This window comes from Tamandua tetradactyla, chromosome 5 (assembly GCF_023851605.1).
Source record: "Tamandua tetradactyla isolate mTamTet1 chromosome 5, mTamTet1.pri, whole genome shotgun sequence".
In the NCBI taxonomy this organism is placed as follows: Eukaryota; Metazoa; Chordata; class Mammalia; order Pilosa; family Myrmecophagidae; genus Tamandua; species Tamandua tetradactyla.
Genome location: NC_135331.1, coordinates 160,479,696 through 160,487,298, shown reverse-complemented (window position 1 = coordinate 160,487,298; position 7,603 = coordinate 160,479,696).

The following is a 7,603-nucleotide window of genomic DNA, read 5'->3' as shown; positions in this document are numbered from 1 at the left end:
AGTTGATTGATATTTCACATCTGCGCTCATCTTGGCTACATATTCCAATATCTTTGCAGCCTTATTACTTTATTTACATATTTGTTTTTATTTTATTGAAGTTTTGGAAGGAATAGAAATAAACATTTGTGTCCCATAAGAAATAATAAAAATATTAATTATAATACATATTTTATAAAAATCCTCTTGACATTTTGGTTTCTTTATAATTTAATGTGTTTTATCAAATTGTCAGTTGAAAATTACCATTTTCACACATTTAATTTGTAAAATTCATCCAAGATTTGTAGTTTGAGTTCCCTCCTGAAATTTTAAAGTTTTTCATTTGTCTAATATTTTAAGGTTTAATGCTCATGACTGTAATATCTTTATTGAGATATAAATACACATCATCTAATGAGTACAAACTAATCCTAGCTTTAACCTTATTTTATTGTAAGTTTATCTTTTATAAGTTTTATGTGGTTGCATGTATTAAGAAAAACTGAGGATCTTTGATTTTTAATTTATAAGCTTATATATTTTGTATTTATTTCTATTTATAACAAATATATTATTTATAATTTCATTTTCTTTTATGTCTTGATATTTTCATGTTTCCTTGAATTGCCCTTCTCTTCTTGTTCTCTTCCCTCTTTTATTTCTTTTCATGATTTTAAATGATTTGGTGGATGGATATTCTGCTTTTAAAATCCTAGATAAACTGCATTTATTAAGGACATATCTAAGTCCTTGCATCATAACAATATCTGAAACCTCAAATCATAATGATTAAAATTTAATTATAAGTTTACGATCAATATTCCAATCTTGATGTTTTATTAACACTGCAAGGAGAATTAAGTGACTTATCTTTTTTGATCCTTAATATTCTCCACTGTAAAATAGATATAATAAAAGAAGGTTTAGAAGTCTCAAAGAATAATGATATCACCATCCAATATCTGAAATAAGAAGACAAATCTGAAATTATTGATTATTATGTTAAGAGAGCTATGCCATTTAGGTACAGTCTCAATGAGTAGAACAGACTGCTTCTAGGATTTTTGAGAAGTGTAGGCTTCAGGGATTGGTGGACTTTCAAGGTGTATGTAGGTTGACCTCTCTGTAGAAGCATGGTTATACTTCTATATTATGAAATTATCCTCTCAAGAAACTTCTATGACAGAACTTTCTCCAATTCTAACTGGAGAAACAAAATTCTAATTGTTTATATCTTCATTATCTCTATTAATATAATACATAAATTATTAAAGTTTCTGTCTACAGTGTTCTTTTCTTCCAATTTGCCCACTCAACAAACATTTATTGGGTGCCTATCTTGTGATCAGATGCCTGATATTTATCTATGTGCTGAGGATTTTTCTGGCATGGACAGGCCCCAGGAATTGAACCTGTGTCTCCAGCATGGTAGGCAAGAATTCGGCCACTGAGCCACCATTGCCCCACCCGGGAAAATATCTTTAAATGGAAAGACTTATATGACTAATCCATTCTTTAACATTGTGATGAGAGTTGAGATGAAATACATGGTACGAGTTTTGGGGAAAAGAGTAATTGAAAATGTCCTTTCAACTTAGTCATGAGTATGGGTAAGAATTAGCTAAAGAAGGGGTGGCTGGCTGGGGAAGAAACAATTATTCCAGTGAGGGGGGATGGTGCATACAAAAGCACACATCTAAAGGATACATTCAACTCTCTGAAACTCAGCCAGTGTGAGTGTACCATGAGAGGGGAAAAGTGATAGAAATGAATGATGAAATACTGAGAAGAGTCTCGGAATTTTCCCTGGTTGCAATGGAAAGGCACTACAAATTTATATTATGAAAATCAGCTCAATAAGTCTTAAGTTCTCTGTTGTGTGCTGAACTGATAGTAGCAAAACAAAACAATTTGAGGCCAGTGGGGACGCAATTTTGGTAGTTGTGTCAAGAAAGGGTGTACACCTTTTCTGGTGGATTAGCATGGAGATGGTGAGGTACAGAGCATTCCAGATCTATTCTTAAGGCAGATTTGATAGGATTTTGTGATCCAGTGAATGTGGGAAAATGCACCATTCAGAGAAAGACCAAAGTTCTGAATAAAAATTTGGAGAAGCCTTACTTACCTCGTAATTATAGCTGCAAGCACGAAGTGGTAGCGATTTCCATTAAGAGCTTTTTCTTCAGGAGAATAATCAAGCTGATCTACTGAAAAAGCTTTCACTAATTTTCTTCCAATCCTTTAACTGCAAGTCAGGATAATGATTTCAACTGTTTCCCTAAAACTGCCTTTTTGAGCAATCTGGTTTTGCTGTTAAAAAACCAGTGACTTCACTTGAAACATTTAAACACTCTCTTTTTTTATCCTAAAAAACATTTTGTCATCCCATCAAAATAGAATCTCAAAAAAATAGAAATATGCTCTCAGCCAATCTTTACTCCATTTCAAAACTTGGAGAAAAAACCCAGCAGGAATCAAATAGGGTCCAGGTAAACCAACCAGACCATAAGAACAAACTGGATTTTAAGTTTTTAAGTCATTCTGGTGTTTGTGAAATGTCAGTTTGTGCTCAGTAGAACATAATTTACTAATTTTTTGCAATTAGACATTAATAAGAAAATCAATAAAATTTAATTTAAATTCAATAGTTATTGCAGCCAGAATTTATCTCTCACTACTGAAATGTCTGCTGATTCAAGATGACCCCGATAAAAATATATATTTAATATGGGACATCTATAGTGTTTCTCCATACATCTGCAGTTTTCACTTGTTCTTTAAATAATGTTGGTGAAATGAGACCTTATGAGGACTATAATAGTCAGTGTTGTGCTTGTCTGTTATGAGCATTAAGGAAATTTTGTAGTACTGTAAGTATGCATTCCTGGAAATGGGAATGCTAGCAGAGTCAGCTTTCATCTCAGTTTTTTACCCTGCAAATCACTCTTGTGTTTCCTCAAACCTCTTGAAGTCACAACATATTCCTGCTCATGGTTTATTTGAGCAACCACTCTTACAAATGAGGACCGTGCTCTCTAGCCAAAGTAGTACTTATATCGCCCTCAATGTCAAAGGATACTATTGTTTCTTAATTGCCTGCTAATATTTATTCCCTGTTCCCTCAAGTATTTACTGGGAGGCAATTAAGCCATTCAAAACTTGCATTGTAGTGTGCTGGGGAAGCCAGGGACACCTAGTGGCCATTTCTCAGCCCTCATCTCCTGCCCCTAGCCTCTCCTTTTCTTTGTGCCTGTGTTGCAGTGAGTTTCCATTTTGCAGCTCAGAGAGGAGGGTAGGTTTAATGAAACAGCATGGCCATAATTGAAACCTGGGAACAAACACCCCAGTGCTTATGAGGGCAGGAACTCCTCATGTGGCGTGAAAATACCCCACCCTTGGGCTGCACAGATAGGTGAAGTAGGGCATCCGAAGTTGCCATCCAATGACCCTGACTGGAGGATATGGGCTGCCTGAGACACAGGCCACTGTGGGATTTTTCCCCCTGTTCTTTCGGAATTTTGTGCTGTGTAGGTAATAAAGATTCATTTGTTAAAATTTCTGTTGTGCCTGACTCTGTGTTCCCACCATAGCAACTCACTCCATAGAGCATCCAGCATTAGGTTTCTCTTTTGTTTCCTTTGTGCACTTAATTTGTCAGTCATTGTGAAAAACAACTCACCAGGGCATAAAATAAATAACAAAAAGGGACGCTACGAAAAAATAAACAACACCTCTTGCAGAATGTATGAAATCACTATAGCACAGGAGACCATGATTATTGATTGATTTGTTTGCAGTCTGAGTTACTAATGCTGTTTGGTCAAGAGCATTCAGTAGTTTGCTGCAGTAGCTTTCCTAGATTGAGACCTTTTGATGTCCTTAGAATAGAAAGTACATACACATACAAATACCCTTTAGCATGTTACTGTTATTCTCTGTACTGGCACTGTTTGTTTATTTTTTAAAGAAAACATTTTAGAGACAAATTGAGTTATAATGAATCAACATGATGAGAAAAAAAAATGGGATAGATTATGTATGAATTGAGAGACAGAGTCAAGAAAATAGATTACTCAGTAAATGAGAATAAAATAAATGAATGTCAGAAAATTTTACTTTATTTTGCACACTAATGAATAGGAAAGACCATGTTTCTGGATGGAGGTAAAGTTTTTTATATGGTAATATGATAATTTTAGTAATTGATATGAAAAAGATTCACGTATGTGAGAGAGATCTAATTGTAAAACCACGTTTATGAACTGAGCTTCTTTCTAAATTCTCTTTGGACTACATGGCATTCTATTTCTCAGATGTGGAATGTCTTAATGGGGTATCCATGTCATGAAAATGTCTGATGTAGGCTCACTGTACACATTCCATATTAGCAGAACTAGGAATTTCAGTTATGTTGGGCAGCATTTCAGAACTGCCTAATTTGTTTGAGCACAGATTGCTCTCTTCAGGTTAATGTCTGGCCTCATAGAGAGATAATTGGCTGCTAAATAGGTAGGTAAATAGCTGGACAAATAGTGTTGATAAGAGAACAAATCATAAACATAAAACCAAGTGACAACAATGGAATGGTTATGCTGTTTAAATTATTTTTATTTATTTTTGTATTGAGATACGAATGTGTTTCTTTGTTTGTATCCACTATGTTTAAAGGGGCATAGGGAAAGCATGGCACTTAGATTACTATCTGCTACCTCTCTTTTCCTAACATATTTATCATTCACATACATTATAATCAACCTGTCCCTACAGAAGCAGTTTCTTTGAGTACGTGATAGCCACATGATTATGCTCTTGAAATTTCTCTCTTTACACCCTCAATCATTCAGGAACACGTGGTAGAAGAGACATAACCAGTCCATAGTTAAGAATATTTATTAATAAAACTATTCAACATTTACCACTTCCCTAAACAGTCCCAACCATATTCCTAACAACCACTTTCTAAGTTAATTTATAGTGAAATATTAAAAGCATCTACAAGTATGACATATAAGGACATTTATTTACATATTGGAGGACATCTGTTTTTTTTAAAAAACAGAAAAGTAAGGAACATACAAACTTATTAGAATAATAATTCTAGAATAAAAATTATTCTATTATTAGAGTAATAGTATCTAATTGTAATTGAATGAAGTATCAATAAGGAAAGAACATGCTCCTCTTAAAACTAATAGTAATGCATTATTTTTTATTATAATGAATTCATCTCTTGTGATTTTTTCCATGTTGTTTCAAATTAGTAGGTCATCAAATCAGAGCCTTGTGAAAGAAAATTCACCTGACTGTACTGCAAGGCTTTTTGCAAGATAGTGGACAAAAAAAAAAAAAAACAGCTAATAGGAAATATAGTCTGGGTAAAGTCAAGACTGTGGATTGAAAAAACTCAGCCTGTGTTGTAGGAATACACTGTGCTGCTGTAATGTGTGAAAGTTATTATTATTTATCATTTGTTTTGCTCTAAGGTAGTCTTACAAAACTCATAAAGAAGACAAGCCCTTGCCCTAGAGGCCTACAATCTCAGGAAGGTAAGTTTAGTAAGTAAAGTAGTTGAAAAAGGTATTGCTACACATGAAACTTTTATTCCCATTTTCCCTTTACCTTAACCATCTGTTAAAACAGCAATTTGTAATGTGAACCTGCTTTAGAGGAATGATCAGTTAGCTAGATGCCTGGTGCTAAGGGTACTAGAAGTTTGTATTCAGTAAAAGGGGACCCTTGGGCTACAGAATAGCACTGGTGAGCCATTCTTTCAGATGGCAAGATTTTATGCCATTAAATTATTTTCTGTAACTCTGAAATACACAATTGATCACTGTGGCTATAACATTTCAGTTTCAATGGAGACATTTGCTCCACATATGAAAATTGAATACAACTGCATAGAAGGCACCTAGAGAAAAGAATACTGAAAAATTACCAGTGAGACCAGGAGTTACTGAGAAATAAACAACACAAAAGAAAATCATGGAGAAAATGGCTCTTGGAGAATAAGGGCTGGGACAGAAATGACCATGGTGTGTTTGTAAAAAAGTGAACAGACTGACCTGGGTATAATGAAAGGATAATTTGGAGAGAAGTAGGAAATAAGCTTGCAATGCCAAACAGTAATTGTATAGAAGATTTTAGAGTACAAGATTTCAAACCCAAGCCAATGAGATTAGGAGTAACTCCTCTGGCCTTTCTCATCTTCCAGAGAATGAGTAAGTAGTATATTTAAGGTAGCAACTTCTAGAGTTAGGCTCTTATTAAGATAAATTGATGTGTTTTCAGATGTCAGATTTCTTAGTTCACTTACAATATCCTCAGAGAAATATACAGGTGAATTTGACTCTTAAATGAGTCATATCCCAGCATGATTTTAATTGATAGGACAGAATAAACACACACACACATACACAAAAGGACACAAATCAGATACCTATGTGTTACAATGTTTTATTAAAAGGACTGACCAGTCAGCAAATTGTATAACAAAATAGTTTTATGTTATTTTTTCTAAGTGCATATATTATTGTCACCAGATATAAACTGAATTGAACTGATACGTAAGTACATAGTTAATATTGAAATAAGCCAGTTTATTCCCTTTTCCACAAACACACAATGGTCATTTCAATCCCAGTCCCTCTTTGCCGTGAGTCAATTTCTTTATGAATTTTTTTATGGTTTTCATTTCTTACTGACTGACCCAGACTGTTCCTGTGAGGTAATATCTTTACAAGATTTTCCTGATAGGCAATCCTAATTTCTAACTCAAACCCTATCATTTACTAACTTTGTGTAAATTGTTTTTTTAAATCATTCATATGGGGTTGTAGTAGCTAATATTCAGTAATAATCATTCCAACATTATTATGTTTATGGAAAGAAAATCTACCTGAATGAATGTCACCTTGCATTATTTCCTAGTTGTATTACATTTCTGTGTCCTGCTTTGCTGTTCAGCTTTCAGGTTTTTGGTATTCAGGAATTAAATCTTCTGATTACTTCCTTTGCCTAGAACTTAGATACACATGAATTCATATTGTTTTTTCCCAATGCCTAATACCAGGAATCAATATCCTACTATCCGAAAGCACATATTGGGTCCTACTGAACCTGTATCAAGTTCTGGAAATATAATAACGAAAGATTTAGCAAGCTCCTGCACTGATGAAGCATATTTTCTAGTAGTAAAAACAGACAAAAAAAAAAAAAAAAAGAGACATTTTTACTCAGCCTAATATAGAGATTTTTTTAAATCATTCGAACTATGAGATATGCTTTAGAGGAAACAATACAAGCCTATGTTGGAAATTCATGATTGTGATGTATGAAGTGCCTCTAAGATGGTTGGGGAAGGACTCTCCAAGTTCGCAACAACTAAACGCTGAGGGGTGATTAATCAAATCATGCACAAAAAATGCAGAGAGAGGATTAATGTTTTAAAACAACTGAGCCCAGTGTCACTGAAGCTTAGAGACTTGGAAAAACTTGTAGAAGAAGGTGTTGGAAAAAACTGGTGAAAATTAATTAATGCCCTCTACATCTTTCATTTCTGCATTTTCCCCCAAGGATATATTAATTTTCCTTTTTCAAATTCACCACTTCCCATCTTCAG